The 11,961-nt window shown below is 35.5% G+C and overlaps 1 long non-coding RNA gene across 1 annotated transcript; it reads right to left on the reverse strand.

Annotated features, from left to right (window-relative positions):
- Positions 1–358: 358 nt before the first annotated feature.
- LOC110213173 (uncharacterized) lies at positions 359–11,104 on the reverse strand. Its single transcript, XR_002325919.1, has 3 exons — positions 10,933–11,104; positions 6,341–6,462; positions 359–1,008 (listed from the first exon to the last, which is right to left on the reverse strand). It is a non-coding gene; the product is annotated as an uncharacterized LOC110213173 (long non-coding RNA).
- Positions 11,105–11,961: the final 857 nt, after the last annotated feature.

The raw sequence follows: 11,961 nt of genomic DNA on the forward strand, positions 1-11,961 counted from the left end.
AGAGTTGGCCTAGAATTCAAGGGAGGGGAACCCGTGTCCTCAAGGCCACATATGGCCCTTTAGGTCCTCAAGTGAGGCCCTTTGACTGAATCCAAACTTCACAGAACAAATCCCCTTAATAAAAGCATTTGTTCTGTAAAACTTGGACTTAGTCAAAAGGCCACACCTAAGGACCTAGAAGGCCACGTGTGGCCTCAAGGCTGCCGGTTCCCCACCCCTGGTAATTTCAGAGATCGTTTTCAACTATAGATCCCATAATACTAAGATCATAAATTATTTCCTCTCAATAGGATTGTAAGCTTTTCAAGGGCAGAAATTGGTTCATTTTGTCTCTGAATCTCTGATGCCTTACTGTGTACCTGATACATATTTAGTAAATTACTTATAGAATTGAATTTCTGGAATTTAGTTGGCTATAATTCTCCAGTAATCTTTCTTTTCCTATCACACAAAACTACACCTCACTTTTAACTAGAAAACTCTTTCCTTCTCGCCTATAACATAATTGTTTAATGAGCTTACACCTAAAATCATAATTGTTCACCTTTTTAGTAGCTGTGATGGTATTTGAAACCCTCCATTTTATATTTTTGGAGAGGACAGTGACAAAATAATAAATCAAACAACCTTAGTTAATAGCAAAGTAATGTGTGGGTACTCCCAAATGACATCCTGAATCAAGAGTTCGGACGTCACTTTGAGTGGAACATATGATATGCTGGTGGAAAATGGAAATTATATTTTTACATCACATTTGAGCAGAGGAAACCTTCCTGCCAAACCCAATTCCTTTTGCAATTTTCTCTTTTCTTCTTTTCAATTATCTTCAGTATTCTGACTACTGTGTGTTTTCGTTGTCCTTTGTTCTGATTTGTTAAGGAAGCAGTGGTCAGAGTCCAATTACTTCTGGACCCAGCTGCACAGGCCATTCCTTGTAATGAAGAGATGATCACATGACAGGGAGAAAGTAAAAAGTATATTTCTTGCCCCACTCCAAAATGGATTTTTCTAGAGGAGGAGAAAACAAAAGCAAGAAGACAGTTCTTAAGCCTGTTTTTGTAATGTGGATAAGTGGTATCTCTGGGGGTTTTGTTTGTTTTGTGGGGTTTTTTGTTTTGTTTTGTTTTGTTTTGATCATGTATGTTGTTATATTGTAAGATGAGTAAACTATCCAGAACCTAGTTGGAATTCCATTATCTTTTTTTTTTAATTTATACTCTTTCTACTCATAAAAATAGTCCCTTAATATGAATCTAATCCTCTATCTATATTTCTCTGAAAAAATATTTTCAAAAGCCTATAAACTTGACTATTTCATATTTCTTGGTTTTATTGAATATTAGTAACTAATAATAATAATAAAAATAGCTCACATCTACATAGTGCTTAAAGGTATAGATATAGATATAGGTATATATATATACATATATATAATTCATTTTATTCTTATAATATTCCTATGGGGTAGAGGCTTAATATCTCCATTTTACAGATGAGGAAACTGAACTTCAAGGAACTTAATTGACTTGTTCAGGGAGGTACCTGAGTTAGAAGTTGATGACGGTTTTTCCTGACTCTGAGGCAACTTGTTTTTCCACTATGCCATGCTATGCACATAAATGCTATTTAATATATAATTTAATATAAACATTTCTATCTTGAGATCTCCTATCCAAGAGTATTACTCATTTAGTCACCTCACACAACTATGAATGTAACTCACAGTTGATTTAGCAGCCACTTCCATGGTCTATAATTTGCATCTCCTGCTATAATTATCTGCTTGAAGAATGCCACGTTGCTGAGATTACCCCCCTCCACTCTGTTAGAAAGTTTCCATTATAGCAAACCAAAATCTTCTTGTCATTAACTTCTACCCATTGCTTATGATTCTGTCTTCTGTTGCCAAGCAGAACAATTCATTTTTCTCATCATAGCTCTTCAAATATTTGAATGCAGAATTAATTATGCCTCCCACCTCTTCATCTTCTCTTTTTCAGACTCAACATTCATAGTCCCTTCAACCATATCCAACCAGTTGCCAAATCCTATTGAGTCCACCTTCATATTTCTTTTATGTTCTAGTCAAGTCTCCACATCATTCTGATCACCTCTTCTGAACATCAGTATCCTTCCTCAAATATGTGGTTCCTAGATTTGTACACAATATTTATGCATATAGATTTTGTGTATAATAATACAAAGACAACATTAAGCATGAACACAAAATATTCGAAGAAAATTATTTCTTCTTATTTGTCCCAACTCCCCTTGAATTTACTTGTCCCAATTCCCTTTGAAGTTATTTGTCCCAACTCCCTTTCTTTTTTTGTGGTTGTCATTATTATTAAGAGTGCTTCTACTACCTTTTTTTCTAATCTTCAGAATTCCCATTTAAACAATAAAAAAATTATCAGGCTTTTTCGTTGTATAGAACTCTGTACTAGGGACTAGAAAGGTGGGAAGTTAAAAAAAAGACAGGCTGCATAGAATTACAATATCTCATGCCACATAAGGCATTGGACTTATTTTCAATGTTATGATATGTCAGGTAGAATAATAATAGCTATTTACAATATTTGTAAAGTTCTTAGCACAGTGCCTGACACATAGCACATGCTTGATAAATTTTATTCTATACTCTCCTTTTCCCCACTTTTAACACTTAGTTAAGCACTAAACTATTATAATAAAATATTAGCTTACTTTATACTCACAGTAATCCTGGGATTGTTATTATTCTCATTTCATAGATGAGGAACTTGAGGCAGGCACAGGTTAAATGACTTACTTAAAGTCACATATTACTTTCTGAGTGTCTGAGTCCATATTTGAACTCCATTCTTCCTGACTCCATGCATAACACTCTATCTACTGTTAGCTGTCTATAAATGGAATAATGACTAGAGTTAATGGATTTTTATTCAGGAAGACCTGGTTTCAAATGCCTCCTTTGGCAGTCAGTAGCAATGAGGTCCTCAGTGCTTCCTTTAACCTCTATGTGTTTTAGTAATTTCTTAGGGCTTTTCTACATCTACAAATAGATGTGATTGATTTATACCTGAGGGTAATATTAAGAATCATAAAATTCAACCCCCTTATTTTGCAAACTGGGGTTTACTTAACAAGTGAATTTAAGTGGTTTACCCAGATACTTGTGAATGAATTGTAATCTCTGTTAACAGAGAATGTTCCCAAAGGGAGAGCTTCACAATGATGAAATTACCAATCCTTCGCAAAATGTTATCTGATATGATTGTTGTCTTCACCTTTCCCATGATTGACTAATTCACCTCTGTTTGTTTGTTTTTCACCTTCCCTCTGCAATTTATGGGAAGCAAAAGCAAAAGTTCTATTGTTTCTAGAAGCAATCTTGTCTTCTTTGGTGCATTCCCCAACTGGAACAATGTAAGGAGCACAATACAGAACTGATGATCAATAGACATAAAATCCTAGTCTGATGCCTCATCATGATATGAGTCTGGGTTCTCAAAGGCTATACTTGATGAACAGAAAACAAGTTCTATAAAGTTTTATCAAAGCTTTTTTATCAGAACTACTACAGATTCTAATATAGTCCAGTGATACTTCATATGTCTTATGTGTAATAACCAACCCAACTAATTTCAGTAAGGCAAATCACTAGGTTGGCTATAGTTACCTACATTTGCAACTTTTGTGCTATCCCTGGCTCTTCATTATCACTTGACACACATCACCAATCAGGTATCCAATTCTATTGTCTCTATTTTCACAATACGTCTTGGGTCAATTCCCTTTTCTCCACTCACAGCTACATTCTAGTTCCAGTTCTCATCACCTCTCACCTGGACTATTATATCTTTGATTTTGTCTCCCTGCCTCAAATCTCTCCCCTCTATGATACATAATTCCTACGTCTACAAAGTGGTATCCCTAAAGCACAGGCCTGACATTATTACTCCCCTACTTAAGAAACCGTAATGACTGCCTTTTACCTTGGAGATCAAACACAAAGTTCTAAGTCCTTCTCAATCATGAAATGCTCACACGAAGTGATAACACAATGAATTCCGCAGCACCAAGAAAACAATATACACTACAACTACAGCAATGTAAAAAAGATTTAAAATAATTTTAAAACAATGTTGTAATATTACAAAGAAGAAACTTGGCCTCCAAGAAAATATACGACGCATTTAACCACCTTCTTTTCTAAGTTGTTTGTATGTATGTGTGTGTGTTTGTGTATGTGTGTGTGTCAGAGAGAGAGACAGACAGACAGCAAGAGAACTACCTGTCTTAATGCAGAATATTATATATAATATAATATATAATAATAATATATAATTACAATATAATATATAATATGTACATATATGTATATATACACACATGTAAATTTTGTGCTATAACTTTTCTTTTTATTTTATAAACTATATTGTAGAAGTAAGAGAGAGAGGTACAAGGGTAAATTTAGGTGATATAAAGACAAAAGTTATCAATACAATAAAATGGTATTTGTTAAAAAGTACATCCTTCACAATTCAGCTCCAAAATACTACTCAAGCCTTCACAAACATTGTAGTTAGGCTAAACGTCTTCTTGTAGTACCTTATACATGATACTCCATCCCTTGTCTCCATGACTTTACTGTGTTCCGCATCACTGAAATGCACTCCTTCATCTCTTCATTACTTTGGCCTCTAGGAATCCCTACTTTCTATCAAAGCTCAATTTAAGCATTACCTGCTACACAAAGTCTTTCTTGATCTGCCCTTCTACCCCCCCCAATTGCTAGTGCCTCCTTCCTCCAAATTACCTTGTATTTATTTTGTAGACATGCACACATACAATATTCAGACATCTCCACACCATATTGGCTACATTGTGGCCACTATCTTCATTCTCCACACCCCAATAGCAACCATAGACTCCCCTTCTGGTTCCCCCAGCTGTGATAGGTAAGTTTTTCCCTTTTCTTACAGGAAACTAGGACTCCCTGCCACTAACCCCATCTCACCCCTACATCTCCACACCATGCCTCTTTTTTGTCTTCCATAATTAGAATGCATTCAATTAGAACGTATTTGAGGACTTGAGCTATTTTGTTTGCTTGTATTTACATCCCTAGCATTTAGTACTGTGTCTGGCATAGAATAAAGATTTAATAAACACTCTATCTATCTACCTATCTAATCTCCCTCAATACAATGTAAGCCCCGCCAGAGGAAAAAAAAAAAGATTGTTTCACCGTTGTCTTCCTATTTCTAGGACCTATGGTGAGGCCTGACACACAGCAGTCATTTAACAAATGTTTGTTGATTATACAAATGATTGATTTTGGCATGGAACCTAAAGAAGACCCTGTATTGTGTGTGTGTGTGTGTGTATGTATATATATATATATATATATATATATATATATATATATATATATACATACATACACACACGCATACATACATACATATACATATACATAATATTCATTAGTGCTGGTGGAGTAACTACCCATTCTAATGAAAATTATGGAAATGAGATAATAATAATGATAACGTATTTATATTCATTCATACAACTTTATAGTTCACACAGTGCAATTCTTATAACAGCTCTGTGAGGTGGGAAGAGTGAATGTTTTCATTCCTTTTTCATATGTGAAGAAAGTAAGATGCACAAAGGTGAAATGCTTTGTCCACATCTACAGCTTGAGTAAGTGCCAGAGCAGAGATTCAAAACCACGTCTCCAATGATAAGGACAGTGTTGCATTCATTGTACCAGGCTCCTTCCTGGTGCTTCCTGCTCTAAGTATGACTTCTATTTGGAATAGGTCAGATTCAAGAAAACACGGGGAATCACGAAAAATCAATGAAGCTTTCCCTCCTATTCCCCAAATGTGGAATTATGGCATCTCCGAGCTATAAAGGACCGCAAGTGTCATCATTCAACAAGCATTTATTAAATGCCTACCATGTGCCTTTGTCTGCTTTAGACCTGGTGACCCTAAAAATTCATATAGAAGAAGGAGAGTAGTGGCTGGTATGAAAGAAAGATGAAAATAGCCCTAAGAATTGGGGTTATCATTAGAAACATTGTACTGTCTAGATTGCCGCAAACTTCCTTGTATGCCTTGTAAACTAGTGCTTAAATAAAGTCAGGTTTTAGGTACTGGAAATATTTTGCCCTCATGCTGCCTTAGTGAGACTTTTATTTTGCTGAATTTTTGTCCCACCAAGGTTGTACCATTCTTCCTTCTCCATTACAAAGACTTAGGCTTTTGCTTTCTCTAAAGCAATTGTAAAATACATATGCTTATTATACATCTCACCTGAATGTTGCTTCCATATTTTCACATACCTGATCTGAAAGCAATTTCTGGAATGAACGACTGAATGTCAGGTCCTTTTCTTTTTTTAAACTGCAGTTACTTTATTACAGAGACAAACATTTCTACAGGATGTTCTTACTGTTGACTGATCCTTTAAATGAGGAATACAGGAAAAGATTACAATGAGTTAAGTGGTATAGTAGGTAGACTATGAGTCAGGGAGGTACATGCTTGAATTCTACCCCTAGCACTTACTAGTAGTATGACCTGAGACAAGTCACTTAACCTCTCTCAGCCTCAGTTTCCTTGTCTATAAAATGGGGATAATCATAACATCTATCTTCTAGGTTGTTTTGAGGATCAAATGAGATAACATGTATAAAGTGCTTTGCAAACTTTAAGGGGATATATATGCACACACACACACATACACACACACATGCACATATACATGCACATGCACATACACTTACACATACACATACATATTATACACATATACACACACACACACATACATACATACATAAACGTGAGCTACTAATATCCTGAGTGGTGGAGGTACCAACATTTGATTTTTTCTTTCACTCCAAATGACGTGATTCTTCTAAAGAGATTACAACTCAATTCCAACATGCAGCGATTATAGAATGTTCTGGCAAGAAATCTGCTGTTTTTGGCTTTTAAAATCTTACCTTGTTACCAATCCTAAAACAATAGGTGTTTGTTGGTACTTGTTAATTCCACAAGGATTTTTTCACCTGCGTTTTTCTTTTTCTTTATTTTTAAGAACCTGGGTTTAGTTATTCTTGAGGACACAAATCAGCCCTCAAAGAGAAATCTTAAGCAAGCTCTTGGTCAGATTGCTATCTTAAATAGATCAGGTAAGAGAATAAACCTGTTTTAAAGGCTTCTGTAATAATATTCAAATGTTATTTAAGTTAAAATTCTTGCAATGGGAATAAGAAAAACTGAAGTCTTCAATATAGAAAAGTTTGAGCATTTTGCAAATTCTACTGAAGCTGGTGCCCTGACAGAGACAGCACAGATCTCTGCCATCTTATCTTTGATTGAGATAATCAAAGGTGAATTCCCTTGGTAGGCCTGAAGAGGGGGGTCCAATTGAACAGAAGGTCTAGTTACATCCATTATTCAAGGAATATTAGATGATTGTCTAGAGCATCAGAAGACAATCAGTTGTGATTGTTGCTCACTTCTTGGAGAAGAGAAATAGTCATATAACAGTAATATATTCCTTTGGATCTCTAAGCAACTCAAATTATGCTTGTGGAAAGAAATAGGGGGAGAAGACTTTAATTTTTCACTGACTGACCACACAGCACAAAACAGCCAACATTTTGTGACCATTCAGGATATATAGTAAACTCGTTTAAGTGCATTTATTTGCTAAACTCAAGATTCTGGATCATCAAGCCACTTAAAATTAGATGCTTATGATAGAAACGTTCATTATCCTCATTCCAATGTCTTCACACACATTTATCAACCTGTTAGAACAGGGGTCCTTCAAAATCTTGTCATTTGATTACATCAGGACCTAGGTGAGGGCATGGTACATTTTAAATGCTATCTGCTTTTTATTTTTCTAGCTTTTCTGATTATAATCTGCAATATGATGTGTAAATCTCTGACTTTTCCCTCCTCCCACATCAAAATTGTGATGACTAATTGTTATCCCATTGCAACTTGAAATTATTCTTGCGAAGAAATGTCATTTAAATTTTACCCGTGTAGCTGTTTACCCTATTAAATCGGGGTAGGGGGTGGAATAGAAGGAGACCGAAAAAAAACAAAATGCATGTTGCCAAAATATGCTGGGTGACCCAATAAAAGAAAAGTGAGGTGCAGTGGAGAGGCCCAAAGAGCATACTAATTTGAAATTCTCCAGACTGTAAACTCTGGCTTCTATTTTTCCTCAGCTAAAGCACTCTCCCTCTATATAAACTGGAAAAAGGGATTTTGCCGAAGTGCCAAATTCAACTCTGGATTGTTTCCTTCACTGACACCTAACCAGCAATTGTCGTATTAGGTTTTAAGAGTCTGGTATTTAAATATATATATGTGTGTATATGTGTGTGTGTGTATATATATATATATATTTCAGCATTTTTCATATAGTAAACATTATTTTAGGATAGTAAGGTAGCTTTAAAATGCTAATTTTCATCCTGGTTCTCATGACTCTATCAAAATATAATGACAATAATTGCTTTCAAATTCATGAGGAATTGACAGTATAATTCTAGTCCCAAAGCCCATAGATATGGAACTATTTCTTCATTGATGGAGATCAATGACTTGGACCTGTATAAGGGGCAGGGCAGAGTTAGTGAGAGGGGAGAGAAGAGAGCCCTAGGTTCTTCAGGTTTCTTGAATCTGTGAGATCTTTGGATGCTTCTAGGTCCCAGCTTCAAGAGAAAAGATGGACAATACCGATCTCACTTTAGGCTGTTAAAGGGAGTGTATGATTCCAGGCATAAACCAACATGAGAGGAGGTAGTAGTCTCCATCATGTCCCTTTTCCCAGTTTGTTACACTAGATATATTCCTCTGTGCCACTCTGCCTTACCCCTTATACAAGCCAATGCACTAATTGGTAGCAGTGAGGAGAGTCCCATACCAATGGGCTTTAGGACTCTAATTACAATAATATAAGGATGAAGGAGCTGAAATCAAAAGGAAGTAAAAATAAACCACATTTAGTCACTCAATCAACAAACATTTATTATGCACCTACTGTGTGCAACCATGGGTAGAAAGAAAGGCTGGAACACAAGCTCTGCCCTCAAGGAACTCATGTTCCTATGGTGGAGACATCATTTAAACAACTATGTACATCCTTTTAAAATAAATAGGTAACATGTTGAAAAATCTAAAAATATAACAAAGGGTTTATGATACCTAATTTTTAAAAATCACCTAGTCAGATACTATGTAATTATAATGTCCGAGATTGTCACTGAAGGAGAAAAGAGAAAAAAGGTACCTTCTTCCACAGTGCAGAGGAGACAGACAATGGTTGTAGAATGTTGAATACAATACTGTCAAACTCTGTTAATGTGTTGCCTAGTTTTTGCTGAACAACATTTCTCCTTCATCCTTTTTTCATCCTTTATTTAAAAAGGATAGCTTACTGGCTGGGGTGGGGGAGAAGTATATAGACATGAAGGTAATGAAAAAATGATATTGAAAATTAAAACAAAGCAAAACATTTCCTAGTGTTATAAATTTTAGAACCAGAAAGGACCTTACAGGACATCTCATCAACACCATCATTTTAATGATGAAAATAATCAACGTCTTTAGATTTTGAATAGTAGATAGCATTCATATAGGTTTTCCAAAGCATTTTATGCAAATTATCTCATTTTATCTTCATAACAACACTGAGAGGTACCTTCTATTATTATCCCTTTTTTAAAAATGAAGAAAATGAGGCTGAGTGAGGTTAAGTAGATTTATCCAGGGTTACATAGCTAGTAAGTTTCTGAGGCAGGATTTAAACCAAAGTCTTCCTGCTTCCAGGTGTAGTGCTGTATCCAATGTTGATGCCTTAATATAAGACACCAAGTAGCAGTCAGGATTTAAAAATAGGTGAAATATTTCCCAAAATACACTTTTATCTTCTTTTATCTCACTCCAGAGTGTTGTAGCCCACATCTAGCTGAATAAAGATAAAAGAGCTGAGCAGCTTCACCACCACCACACCCTAAGTACACAGGATTGTAAAATAGGATGTTGACATCAAGAAAAAATGCACATTTTCAAAGATTTATCAGTGGAAACCAAAAAAAAGTACAGGGGAGAGAGAACAATTATCCAGGAAAAGAAATATAATGCTTGGTTAGGTAAAGAGATAAAGTTAATATTATGGTAATGACTTGAGAGGTGGCATCATATAGATAGAGTGCTGTGGTGACCTTACTGGCTAGAGATCCCAAGTTCAAGGGTATCAACTGTTTTGTTCAGTGGTCATAATCCCCAAGGTTATCTGTTGTAGAAGAGATGCCATTTTTCTTTAGGATATAAGGTTTTCTATGCCAACAAAAATTTACGTACCTACTATGCACTAAGAATTGTGCTAAGTGTTGAGAGATACAAAGAAAGGTAAAAGTCTCTGGTCCAAATGAAATAGTTATCCCTTAGAATTTTATCTATTGTTTTACCATTTTCTTACTGGCATTAACTAGTGTCTAAACCCCATAGGGATAATGGCAGATCTAGTCATATTTTTATGCTAATACACCTAGTGCTTGCACATAGTTTTGTAAGTGTTCAACAAATACTGGTTGAATGAAAATTATTGATGTGAGGGAGCATGACAGTAGAGATGAAGGATCTGGGTTCAGATCCTTCCTATTATGTTTATGTCCTGTGTGATCTTAAGCAAGTCACTTCTCTGGGCCTCAGTTTCCTCATCTATAAAATGAAGGGTTTGGATAAGATGACTTCTCAAATCCCTTCCAGTTCTAAATCTGTGCTCCTATGTTTGAATTTTAATGACCATTTTTATGAGGAAAAATAGGAAAGTGATAAGCTGAACAAACAAGAAGCAATGAAGACCATCTGATGATGAGAGAAAGCTGCCTTAAAAGCATACCTTCAGTTTTCATTTGGAGGCGGTCTGAACTAGACCTCCTGGATGTTGCCTCTCACTCAGGTACTTCTCAATTTCCCCTAATCGTTCACAAACTGGCTGAGTAGTAACATGTCTCTGAAATCTACCCTAAGCTATATGCTGTTAATATTGTCAACAAATCCCTATTCATAGCTTTTTGAGTTCTTCTATAAGAAAATTCTGTGTCTGTTTGTGCACTGTGGTTGCCATGGTTTGGTTCTATTTCCTGAGATTCATCTTCTGAAAAAGGAGATATCAACCTCAGGTAAACATCTGTCTCAACACTGATAAGACTGAGAAACTAGGCAACTGTGTGCACTCAGAGTTGCCAGTGACTCTGACAGAAATTCACAGATCTCCCTAATTTAATGATTTCGGAAGAATTACTTTTAAAAAAATTAATCAGAAAGAGGAATTTGCAAAGCATACCCTCCAAGTATAGGTCCCAGGAAGGAAAAGAAATCTACTGAATTAAGCTGCCAAAGATGAGGGATATATCCACAAGAATGATGAGAATTTGCAGAGATAAAAAAGAGAGGAAGGAATGGAGGAAACAGGAAGGGAGAGGGAGGTTAGAGAGGAATGAAAGGGAAGGAAAAGAGGGAACAAAATGGAGATGAGCTGACAAAGAGAGAATAATACAGTAGAAAGAAAAGTGGAAAGAAGTTTACAGGGCACTATGAGATGGGGTTTCAAATTTTCACTATGTGATCACACCCTTTAATGAAAGAATAAAATTATATTGCCATGACAAGTACTATAATTATCCTTTGATTAAATCAATCCCACACTTTTCTTGAGTACAGAATTAATGACATCATTGAACTCACTGAGAATCAGATAGTTGAGGGACTTCTGTAAATGCTTCCTCCAGAATATAAAAACTCTTATCATAAGTAACTTTTTATAAAAGTTGTCATAGTTTTAAATTTTTGCATTCAAAGTTTGGAATGTTGCAAAATTGAGACAAAGACCAAGGCTGTGCAATCAAATATTACATATCATAGCTAA

The sequence above is a fragment of the Phascolarctos cinereus genome, unplaced genomic scaffold (assembly GCF_003287225.1).
Source record: "Phascolarctos cinereus isolate Bilbo 61053 unplaced genomic scaffold, phaCin_HiC Scaffold_1;HRSCAF=81, whole genome shotgun sequence".
In the NCBI taxonomy this organism is placed as follows: domain Eukaryota; kingdom Metazoa; phylum Chordata; class Mammalia; order Diprotodontia; family Phascolarctidae; genus Phascolarctos; species Phascolarctos cinereus.